This window comes from Salvelinus namaycush, chromosome 9, assembly GCF_016432855.1.
Source record: "Salvelinus namaycush isolate Seneca chromosome 9, SaNama_1.0, whole genome shotgun sequence".
NCBI lineage: Eukaryota > Metazoa > Chordata > Actinopteri > Salmoniformes > Salmonidae > Salvelinus > Salvelinus namaycush.
In genome coordinates, this window is record NC_052315.1 from 22,079,911 (window position 1) to 22,092,240 (window position 12,330).

Here is a 12,330-nt window from a genome sequence, read left to right on the forward strand (position 1 = left end):
TGCTTCTGTGTAACACATTTTACCTCTAATTTGGATTTATAATGTTTATAAAGTGGGACCATTGTTGGCTTCCCTTTGTGGAATGATTGGCCATCATGTCCATTGTACTTTAAAAGAATAAGAAATAATATTCTTAAATAATCTTTGTGTAACCAGTAATATTGACATCTTCAGACAGGAGCTCACCATGCAGTGGTGTTTTGTCCCTCTTGGCAGCTAACCTCAGAAAGAGGGCAATCTGCCGTTTTAAGGAGTACCTCCACACGAAACCTCCCCTCCACCTCCCCTTTTTGAGGCTTTTGAAGAAAAAGAAAGAATGAATAGCACCGTAGGGACATTTTATTGACATCAAAACATGGCAGAATCTGTGTAAAGCGGGAGACATTTGTCGCTGTATTTGAAGTGCAATCACAATCAGCACGCATTGGCAGTGACAATGCTATTCCTCCCTGCCCCCTCCATCGACCCCCCATGGAGCAGCAGGGAGACTGAGACCACTGTTTGATCTGGCCTTTTTAATGGCGTCTGAAGGATGAACGCTCTGCTCCGCACAACACAAAATGATCCAGGGTGAGAGAGAGAGCTTGCAAAATCTTCTCTCCGCCCAATGGCGAAATGTGTATAATTGCAGCAAACTTGCTTTAAAACTGCAACATTTTCTCTACGCCCCATGGCACAATTTGTACAATTACAGGAAATGAACTCAAAAACGTTTATGTTTTCTCTCCTCCGTCAAAATTTTGCTTAGGTCCCTCAAAAGGCTGTAAGCGTGTTTGTCTAAGGTGTTTTGCATATAAATTATTTAACCTAACACAAAGTGACATTTAAAGTGCCATGCTTATGCCGGTAAATGTGTGTCATGAATTGACATTGCTTTTGTTTCTTTCTGAAGACAATTCTGAGACAGAGCTTAAGGGTGCTGGCTGACATGGCTTGTTTTTCTCCAACAGAGTGATTGTTTATGAAATTGTTCAATTGAAATTAATTGCACCTGTATGTCACTCTGGATAAGATTACTAAAATTACTCAAATGTAAATGAGCCTGGAAGTGAGTTAGAGAAACATTTTCTTTGCAGAAAGACACATATTGTAATATTTGCATGTTGATATGTACGTACAATATGTGCATACGTGTGGATACAGCTTTGTATCAGAAATAGGGTTGCAAAGGGACGGTATATTACTGGAAACTTTTTAAGTTTACTAGTAAATTACCAGAATTTTGGTATCTTTCAAGGATTGTATGTAGTTTATCACAAGACATCTAGTGGCCCTTTTGGGTACTTCAGATTATCACAGGTGTCTGTAATTATCTCTGCCCTCTGTGTGGCCTTATCACATGTAAAATATCTGAAATAATTAAGTAATATTATTTAAAAATAGAATGACAAACTGTAAAAGGTTATCCTAAATATAAACCATCAACTTAGTGAATACCATTGGTGTTTCAGCATTAAATATATATATTTTTTTATAACACTTTTATTTATTTTACTATGTCAATATGTATTTGTTGTCGATGTTTTGGTGCCAAACTGGTGGCAGTTGTGAAGAAAAGTGAATAGTTGGAAGAGTTGCAGAGTTAATTGAAAATAATTTAATTGTTAAATAGATGCTTTTTTCATTAGTTAGGCTATTTTCTCTTGAACAATATGGTAAATCTACTAGAAACTCATGGACAATATGGACACAGATATATATATATATAAAAAATAATACTTTATATAAAAAATGTTTTAAAGTTATTCAAGTGTAAATAACCAAAGTTACGATAGATTACCATATATTTTCTGTTAGTTACCAAAATTACTGAAGATTCTTGTAACTTTGGTAAATTATGGGTAGCTATGGAACCCTAATCAGAAATAAGTTATACCCTTGAGGCTCCAAAATGTTAATGTGATATATTGTTAGAATTAAACAATATAATTACAAACAATAATTTCAGTTCTGGGTCTATCACTAAATTGCATTACATGTCTACATGTCAAAACATTTCTAATATTTTCTAAATGTGAATCGATTGAACAATTCAATTCCCACTTATCTTTCAAGGTCTCGGTTGTGTGTGTGAAGTGACATGCCAAGCATTGCATTTTCTGCCACTGGTGCATTGTAAGGAAATTCATCAAAATATCTGTATGTGGCAATGTAGTTTTTCTGACACCTCTATTTGTCAGAGAGTTTGTGTGGATGATTAGCGTGCCTTTGCTTGCAGCGTTTAAACCGAGCCCATCCACTGGATCTGTATTCAACCTCCATTTTGCTTTGGTTGCTTTGGTTACCCCACCTTCCAGGAACGTTCCTAAAGATCTAACAGGTGTTATCCTACACATGCTTCCTCTCTCTGGTTGCCATGAACCTTTGTTCAGAGTGGTATACAGGTGCACAACCCGGTTGGAGAAGCTGGCTGGAATACAAAAAGCCTTACAGTGTCCTGGTGTATTGACTTGAACTGCACATCAATCCAAAAGGCATCGGTAGTGCAGTCAGAGGGAGGTTGGGGCGATTGAGGAGATTGGGGGATGGGGGCCGAGGTAGGGCATGATGGAGGATGTGCAATCTCAGAACGAAGGCAGGGATTCAACATCAGAGGTGGGCCCAGCGAGGGGCCTTAAGTCACAAAGCCTGCCAGGCACACACCTCTCCTCCAGACAGAGCTCTCCCACCGCTTCAGCATGCATCCACAGGAAAGCCCCATAGCATGGGGTCACTGAACTCTCCCAATGCAATCCTTTTACCCATGAGTGGTGATCACAGCCATGATCACATGCTGCTGACCCATTGGTTCTGACAGAACACAATAGTGTTCAGTGTTCTGTCACTTTATCCATTCTAGCCCTACGCTTCCTTTGTCATTTTTAGTAGCAATCATTTTGTGAAACTTCCACAAAAATAGGCTACAATTGTGTTGATGATATCAGTAAGTCTAGAAGGGAGAAACACACAGCTGTTGTAACCTGCTATTCCCAGTTTGCCCAATGAGCTTGATGTCATTTTAAAACCATGATTGACATTAAACATATCCAGTTGACATTTGAACATACTGCTTTTATATTGTATTCAGTTGTACCCATTGTGGGAACAATGATTAGATTTCAGAGTAGTAGCCAGGAGGACTTATGATCTATATGTGGCATTTTACAGTGCATAGAACATTGGATGAATTGATTTGGCACCACTGGGGACAGACATCAGTTCAAAGTCTAGTTTTGATGATTACAATTTGGTTGAGGTGTCAACTAATGTGAATTTAACGTAAAATCAACGAAAAAAATCACCATGTCATTGGATTTACGTTGATGACTCCAATCAGTTTTCCATGTTGATTCAAAGTCATAACATTAAAAACAATTGAAATGACATGGAAACAAAATTGATTGATGCAGTTTTTGTCCAGTGGGATGCTTCTCAGGTTTTGCCTGGGTGCCTGTATTTTTCTACTGTAGCCACTTTGTTGCTGCCTTGGTTAAAAAACAATATTGTGAATGGATATTGACTTGAAACCACCTCTGACCTTAAAAGACAGAGTAAATATTTGGAGTAAACACACAGTGCAGTTTTCTTTTATCTGTGATTGATTGAATTGGGATCATAGCTTTTTACATTTCTCATTAGGAAGCCATGCTGAAAGCAGGTAGAGTGCATCTATCTGTACAGCATCTAAAACGCAAATGGCCTGTCATCATATGAAATATGGTGCACTAGGCTTCGGTAAAGACACATGCTTACTGTATTTGAGAGATTTTTTTGTCACTTTGACAGACGCAGAGGAGAGCAGAACACATTTCCCACCCCCACATCCTTCCAATTTCAGCAATGAAAAAATGAAAGCCCATTTCCCACAGGGCTCCTAGGAAAGAGCATGCTCAGGTAATTAAGTGGAGTACGCTCAGCCCCTTGTCAAGGCAATTAGGACAAATCATATACTCTTACTAGCTCTAATTACAGTAGATGTCTGTCCGCCTCTCCTGGCCGCCTCACTCTCCCCATAGCATGTTGACAACAATAGCAATTATGCCATGTACCATTACATGTAACTTCTGTCGTCAAAATAGATGTTGCTTGTTGGGGCTTACTGCAAATTTGTCTTACAAGAGAAGGGGGAAAAACATTGATTCATTTAAAATCAATAATTATTTAAAATCAAAATGTAACCAAAAGGATTTGGAATTGTCTGTGTCAAAATCTGTTGCACTGTGACAGTATTTCTTTCTTTAATACTACATTTTGCCCTGGTTGATTCCATTTGTATGATGATGCACACAATTCAAGTGTTTCACTGGAGCTAATTAATGTCAATTGCAGGCCATGGACAATGTCCATCCTAAGCCTCTGTCTGCAGCACAGTGCATGGCAGTTGATATGATAGTCTTAACTCATAACGGATGGCCCAGATGTCCATGCCGTGCAGTAACCCCATCCGGCCCTGCTTACATCCCCCAGTGACCATCCTAGTTAGCCCTGCTAACACAGAATCAATGAGGCAGGGCTGGAAAGAATAGGAGGAAGTCACCCCTGTGCCTCTAAGTAGCACACTTAACTCTGTTCAGTCAGTGCCTTGGGAGAGATGTTCGACTCAACTAATACATTTAAGGGGTGAATAAACAGCCATTTAAGGTGCATGGGCCATCGTCTCTGAAAGGACAGGATCATTTGATGAGAAAATAATTGAATTAGACATTGAGGGCATGGACGTGTGAGCCACCTTAAGGTTTATGGATGGGCTCTCAGGGGATTTATTGAGTTACATGGATCATCATTTGTTCACACGGTGTAGAACAGGAATATTAGTTTTTTGTGTGTTTTTTTACAGTTCCCCTAACCCTTTTTTTTATTTTATTTTTTTTATTTTATCCCATTTTCTCCCCAATTTTCGTGGTATCCAATCGCTAGTAATTACTATCTTGTCTCATCGCTACAACTCCCGTACGGGCTCGGGAGAGACGAAGGTCGAAAGCCATGCGTCCTCCGAAGCACAACCCAACCAAGCCGCACTGCTTCTTAACACAGCGCGCCTCCAACCCGGAAGCCAGCCGCACCAATGTGTCGGAGGAAACATCGTGTACCTGGCCCCCTTGGTTAGCGCGCACTGCGCCCGGCCCGCCACAGGAGTCGCTGGAGCGCGATGAGACAAGGATATCCCTACCGGCTGCGACAGAGCCTGGGCGCGAACCCAGAGACTCTGGTGGCGCAGTTAGCACTGCGATGCAGTGCCCTAGACCACTGCGCCACCCGGGAGGCCCCCCTAACCCTTTTTTAACCATGGTGCTTACTGAAATGTACTGTAAGGATTAGTGTATAACATTCGACCTGCATGTTAGTCTTACAATCTCTATTACATAACACTAGCAAGGTTTCCATCCAATTGGCGACAGATTTTCATTAGAATATCCTAAAATCCGCATGTTTCCACCAAACTGAATTGTTGCGGATAAAATCAGTGTGTGATGACATAGTGCACACAACATTTATTTTTTCTCTTTAGTTTTCATGTACCAAATAAAAATATTATGTTCAATCTGTTTCCATCGTGTTTTCAACTCTACGGATAGATTTGCCACAAAAACTGTTGCGTTAAATAGCAAATGTGATTAATCTGGGTCTTGGCCTGTGCACTCTAGCCAAAAGCTTGCAGATGCGAGTAGGCTCTAAATTAGTCTACAATACACGATGAGATTCATACTGTGCACTTTCACTACCATCTGACGTTCATCATAACGTATTTCATCTGTAGCCTAATAAACTGCATGGTTTCCCAAGTCGTAGTGGGAGAACCACACACCATGTCATCGCGTGACACCAAGTTTACTTCAACATGATGGTTAATTATCGATTATCAATACATGTTATCAACACAAAAAGATCCCACCATGTCGAAAGAACAAATCTTCTGTCTGCAGTTATACAATTGTACTGAAACTTCCTGTTTCCATCACAGCTGTAGTGATTTTTTGTTATATACAGTATGACTTTACTCGCATGAAAACTGTGGATGGAAACGTGTTTATTGTATTCATTTTTTCCCCCTTATTTTTTTTTTCTTGACTCAGGATTTGCACCAAATGTTTACATGTTTATCCTCCGTTGTATTACACCTGTAGCAGGCGTATCAAACCAGTAGGGGTTTTAAGGCCAAAGGCACATCTTTGTTTGGTTTTGAGTCTTGTCCTCAGGCTCTATCTATTTGTTTGCCACTTGGCCTCCAGAGAAAAGCCCTTTACATCCATTGCTTTTCCCTCTGCTCAGACAGATGAACATGATAACAGATTAGCCGATTGAGAAGCCAATTAAACAAATGATCTATGTACTGCTGCCCAGCATGGTCTGCTACTACATGTCTGTGCTCACAGTTATAGAGACTGAAAGATTTATTTGCTTAACGTAGGAAGCAAAATCTACATTTAACTGTAGCTGTAGAATCACAATCAGATCTTTATCAAATTAAAATTATGTCAAGCCAATGATTGAATTATTCGATAATACATGTACGGTATTATAATATCTTATACATTTGGGCATTGGTCCTATATTGGGATGTAGAGTCTGTAAAAGTTTTTTTTCACTGAATTATATTTAGCAGACTGGCAGGTTCACCATAATTGAACGTTAGTCCTAATTCAACAGGCACAGGAGCAGAATGTAATGCTGCTCCACTCCAGTTGGCTGGCCATAGAGCTCCTTTCTGCACGCTGTGTCTCATCATTCTAATTGTAAAGAATGAAAGGCGTCCATCCTCAACTGGAGAGCATAATTTAACTTGCTTTAATAATACATTACTATTCAATACAGAGCCTATTATTCTCAGCCAGGACTCCTGAGTGGAGATATAAAAGAACTGCATTTTCACCTCCCCTTTTTCCCGGGAAGCTTGAGTAAATGTATAAGTGCATGCAGAGACAGGTTCTGCCACTTAGAGAAAGAGTCGGTAGTAACGTTATTCATGCGAAACAGCGATGCCCATTATATCCAAGATAGTTTTTAATGGGGAAAACCATAGTTAATGCGAGCTAATTTCCCTCGTTCAGTGTCTTAAAGTAATGCATAACCTCTCTGTTCTGTTCTGTAACTCAGTAGCAGTGAGCAGCTAAAGCCACTAATAAAGCTCTCCTTCTGAGCCTAGCATTGGCCTGTCACTCTCTCTTCAATGCCATACCCAGTTCAATGCTGCCCAATTGTTGCCTTCTTTTTGTGCGTGTTAAGCCAAGCAGTGCCTTATATAAAATGTATGGGCAATGTAACTTTAACTGTGAAGGTTCCACCACCTCAAAGAGCCTGCCTATCTTGTCGTTGTTACAGCAGGCAGGTGGTTTTTATAGGGTTATTGTAAGTGAGAAATAAAAAATAGTTTGTTATAAAAGTCGTCTATATTGTTCTTAAAAAGAGTCTTTATCAATTTCAAAACCATTTCAATGTTTTTTAGTTTTAAGAAGGAAACAAGGCATTGGCTTTACCATCTTCAGTTTTAAAGACTCAGTGGTGCCCATAAAAGTTATTGGAGACTGAGAAGAGAGTGGCAAGTAGTGAGAAGTTGTAGGAATGTGCAGAATGAATATGGACAGACAGAGGTTCTCCATAAAAAACTAGCATGAGATTGAACCTGTTTGGTTTTGTTAAGATTTGATAGGGTTCTGGACCCCATGCACCTAGAACAGAACTGAAAGTACCACAGCCTTCCAGTGTGAATGAGATGCATTAAGGTCCATGACGCCACTCCAGTAAGAAAAGCAAAGTACTCCGAGATCCACTGGGTTATTTCATCCTCTTCAAATTTCAACAGCCTTCGTTGAGCTCACTAAATGGTCTCCGAGTGTGTGTGTGCCCATGTGTCCATGTATGATCATGTGTCTGTTTGTTTATGTATGGGGAGGGGTGTTAGTGTGTGCGTGCGTGTGTGTGTGTGTGTGTGCGTGCAAAGGACTGTGGCGGTCATGGAATTTTGGACGACAGTTATTGGTCAAATGACCGCGTTCACCGGTATAATCATTTGAATAGCAAACATAAATATATATATATAAAAGATGCACCTTTTCTCCTCTCCTTCGCCCCTGACTGCATGTGCTTCTACTGCTGTAGGGAGGGGGTATTGCCTAGGCAACCAAAGACTCGTTTGCTACAACACTTTGCCTGCGTTCAATATGGAAAAACATAACGCATTGTTCAATTAAATGTAAACAGTGCTATTCTGAACGACCAGTTGAAACACTGGGAGGGGTTGGATTGTGAGTTCAAAGTGCACCACTGTCCTTTAAATACGCCACTCATTGCTTCAAGCCACAACCTGCCATACCCACCAAACAGAGCAAACGTACCTCAGTCTTTTCAAGAACGTTGACGAGCGTGTAGTTCAGTACAAGCTGTTACGCAGTGTAGCAAACGTTTAATCGAACTGAACTCACCCCTTGCTTGTTTTAGCAAGGAGCAATAAAGTTTCATCACATTGTAAAGAGTCCATGTTAACGCGGAAACGGACTCAACCGTGTGAATGTCCGGATGTCCCGTCTTCAGTCAGCTGTGTGTTCCACACAGACAGGCAAACTGGTTATGACAGTTATTTTATTTTCATGACGGTCTTCATCCATTATACGTAATTGTACCTGCCCTATGGGAACGTACCTACCCGTACCCAGGACACAGTACCACTCTCCTTCTGTGCTCGTAATGAATCATAATCAGACCCTGTGTTGCTGCTATTCCAGTCTAGTCCACCATGTACATATGAGGATAAGTAGAGGAGCCAGCCAGGGACAGACAGACAGGGACAGACAGTGATCAACAGCTTGCTGAGGTCTCTGTTCTGCTATCTCCATAATCACTAATTTCCATGTACTCATCAATTCATTAGCTGCCTGATGGAAGGCCAGGCCTGTGCTCCTTTTTATGACACCTTCTGTCACATTGTTAGACATTACACCACTTAGATGTGACTGAATAACTGGCTTTAAAACAAGAATGCTAGAATCAACAGTGTTAAGTATCCTACAAGTACAATTGTGGGAAATTAGGCATTTCTTTCCTTTTTCTTTTCCATCAGCCACAAGGAGAAGTGAGACATTGTCTGAACGCCTTGTGCTGTGGGTACACACACACCACCACAATAAATTAACACATTCATGAGATTATGCTAACACAGAACACACTAATAGAAAAATGATTCAAGAGTGTGAATGGTAAGACATAAGCTGCTATTTCTTTACATTTTAACAGGAGCTTTGTGATTCATAAGATATCACCACCCAGAATGTATCATATTCGTCTTTGGCTTGAATGACAAATGCCTCATAAATACAGACCTCTCTAATGTTGTCCTTTATTCACAATTACGTTCTCTTTTCTCCCCCTCATCTGAGTCTAAATATACCTCAATTTATTGGCTGAGCTTTAGGAAACCAATAGATACAATGTTACTTTTATAAATGTTCTACTTTTATTAAAACTGAGAGCTTGTCCCTTAGCTCAACTTTGTCTTTCATTTTAGTGAACTCAGAGAGGCTGGGGATATGGGTGATGATATGGGGACAGGTGATAGCCTTAAGAAAGGAAAGGGGGTGGATTTGTTTGTGACATGTGATCTCTGTGGAAAGGGCAGGTAGGCTTCAGGTATTACCACATTATTAACGGCTTCAGAGGGGGATTCGTATGTACACAACAGCTATTTGCATTTACTGTTTTTCTTGGTTTATTTGTTTTCTACATTTGTCAACATGTTTATGTACAAATACATATCTCTTTATAACATCAATATATAAAATCCAATAATTCTGGTTAGCTTTAGCATGCATATGGTCATGCATGGGATCTCAATTATTTGATTCATTGTAAAATATGAATGCAATATTGATGTGAAATATGTAGTTGAGTAGCCTGGCTTTATGATTGTCAATGAAAAAAACTAATGTTCAGGTGAATAATGATACATGTATAACTTGTCATTATCCTTTTCTATGCTTGCAGGAGAATGTGCACTTTGGTCCTGGATGCTGTGGAAGACTAGTGATTTTGTTGTTGTAAATTTAGCTCACTGACAACAAGTCACAGTCTACCTCAGTGACCAGGTCCCTCACAACATTATTTCAACAGATTTTAGTTTAGTCCACCCACAACATTTCTAGTTTCCTATTCATCAGAAAGCAGTCCTATGAACGTTCAGTTCAGAATATAGAGTGCACTCATAGTTTGTTGTTTGCAGGCAGCAACAAACCTTTGAATCATTGTTTATTGTCTGTAATTTCAATCAGTTTTGTTTGTGTTGCAGCAAAACAAAATGTGAACAAAATGTCAAAAATAAATGCTAACAAGAGCCATTGTGTTTCATGTCATAATGTGTTCATCTAACTCTGAAGATGTCACTGCATTTTCCAATCCAGTCAGTGAGATCTTAACACTGTCTAAAACGGTAAGTCCAGCCAGTGTGAACAATTCTACACTCATCTCTATCACTCATGAAAGTGTACATAAAAGTATACTAACACATTTCCTTATTTAACTGAGCACCAACTACCCTGGAAAGACATATGAGGTATACAAGTGTACAGTACATAGTTAGACTTTATTTCATGTGCATGTTTGCAATTAAAGTATTACTCAATAAGGTATGATTTGTATGCTTTTACTTTGTATCGTGTGTATTGATTTGACCTAGATTTCAGCACAATATAAATCAACATCACTATTAAGACCTCAACACTATTTTCTTGCAATCTGTAAATAATGTATGCTGAAATAAAGCACCTTCGATATGCCATGCACAGATTATGATAATATAAATGAATTCCACAATATTGTACATCTCATTCTGCTTTAACTGTGGTAATCAATTCAATCAAGCAAGGTTATGAATTTATTAACATTTGTTGAAAGGATGGAGAGTGCATTTGTGAACTATTGCCATAGTAATTGCTCCATGTAGTAAAAGGGTAGATGGATGAATGAATATATAGATTGGTATACTAATACAAACATTTCATAATAGCTTGTCTGAGGGTATAAATATGCATTACAGAGATTGGACAATGAGAGTGGGTGTTACCTTCAACTCTCAGTGAAGTGTAGGATGTTTCCATGGATACTGCCACAGCAACCCATACTGAATGACTAGCCTTGGCCTGAAGCTTCCCAGCAGCACAGAATGGGCTGGATGATTTTAGAGGCCTCGAGGGTCATTGTTGAAGACACTTGGCATCCCCTTTATCATTCGAACACTAGATCCCTAAAGATTGTTTAAAAACTCATTACCTCAACGAGTAGTGGGTTTATTAGATATTGAATGGATGGCCATTTAGGGATCTATTCAATCCGTATCACGGAAGTTCATGGTTACAGCGTGATTGAAATTTAAAGGCAATGTTCCCACGTTAGTGGAAACTGCATTCATGGTAAACACTGCATATGTCGGCCCAATCGAAAATGATCTTTACATTTCTATCATGCAATCTGTAATGCTTCAGTGATACAGATTGAATAGAGCCCTTAGATTAGCATAATTTATGTTGTTACTGTGACCTAGTGGGAGATAGTGGCAGGCAAGCTGATCCTCATTCATATCCAGCAACAAGCTCCAGGCTGCTGCATATAGAAAGAGCAACGTCTGGTGAGCAAGAACAGAGAAAGGCTTATAATGATGGATTTAATTAAAGGTAGGCTTATTTTGTTTTGAAACTGGGTTTGCTGTTTGCAAATATATACTAACATAGTATCATTGTGTGATAGCAGGCACAGCACCAATGTGCAAAGAACCTTTTCCTTTCTTGAACATTCATGTCTATTAGTCTATACAAAAATTCAAATCACATTATTTCAATCTTGAGAAGTAACATGATTAGTAGGTGTCATGTTATTATTTTAAGAATTTACTATTTTATATAAATAATTTATTGATACTTATTTAGATTTTAATCTCAGATCAGGCTGCAGTCTGCAGTAATCAAAAGTAGGTACTAGGCCTACTACAACCTAGGCTACTGTTGAGAAAGATACTGTCACTCCCCTTCAATACTCCCCAGGTCATAATTATAAATGTGTTCTCAATCAACTTTACAGAGTGAAAAAGGTCAAACGAAAAGATTCTGCTCCTAGTAATCAACAGTAGGTAGGCCTAGTCATTACCTCTGTTTCATCCCTTCCCTGCAATATTCCCCATCATTGTTTCCCAAACTCGGTCCTGGGGCCTCCCAGCGGTGCATGTTTTGGTTTTTACCCTAGCACTACATAGCTGATTCAAATAATCAAAGCTTGATGATGAGTTGATTATTTGAATCAGCTGTGTAGTGCTAGGGCAAAAACCAAAACGTGCACCCATGGGAAGTCCCAGGACCGAGTTTGGGAAACCCT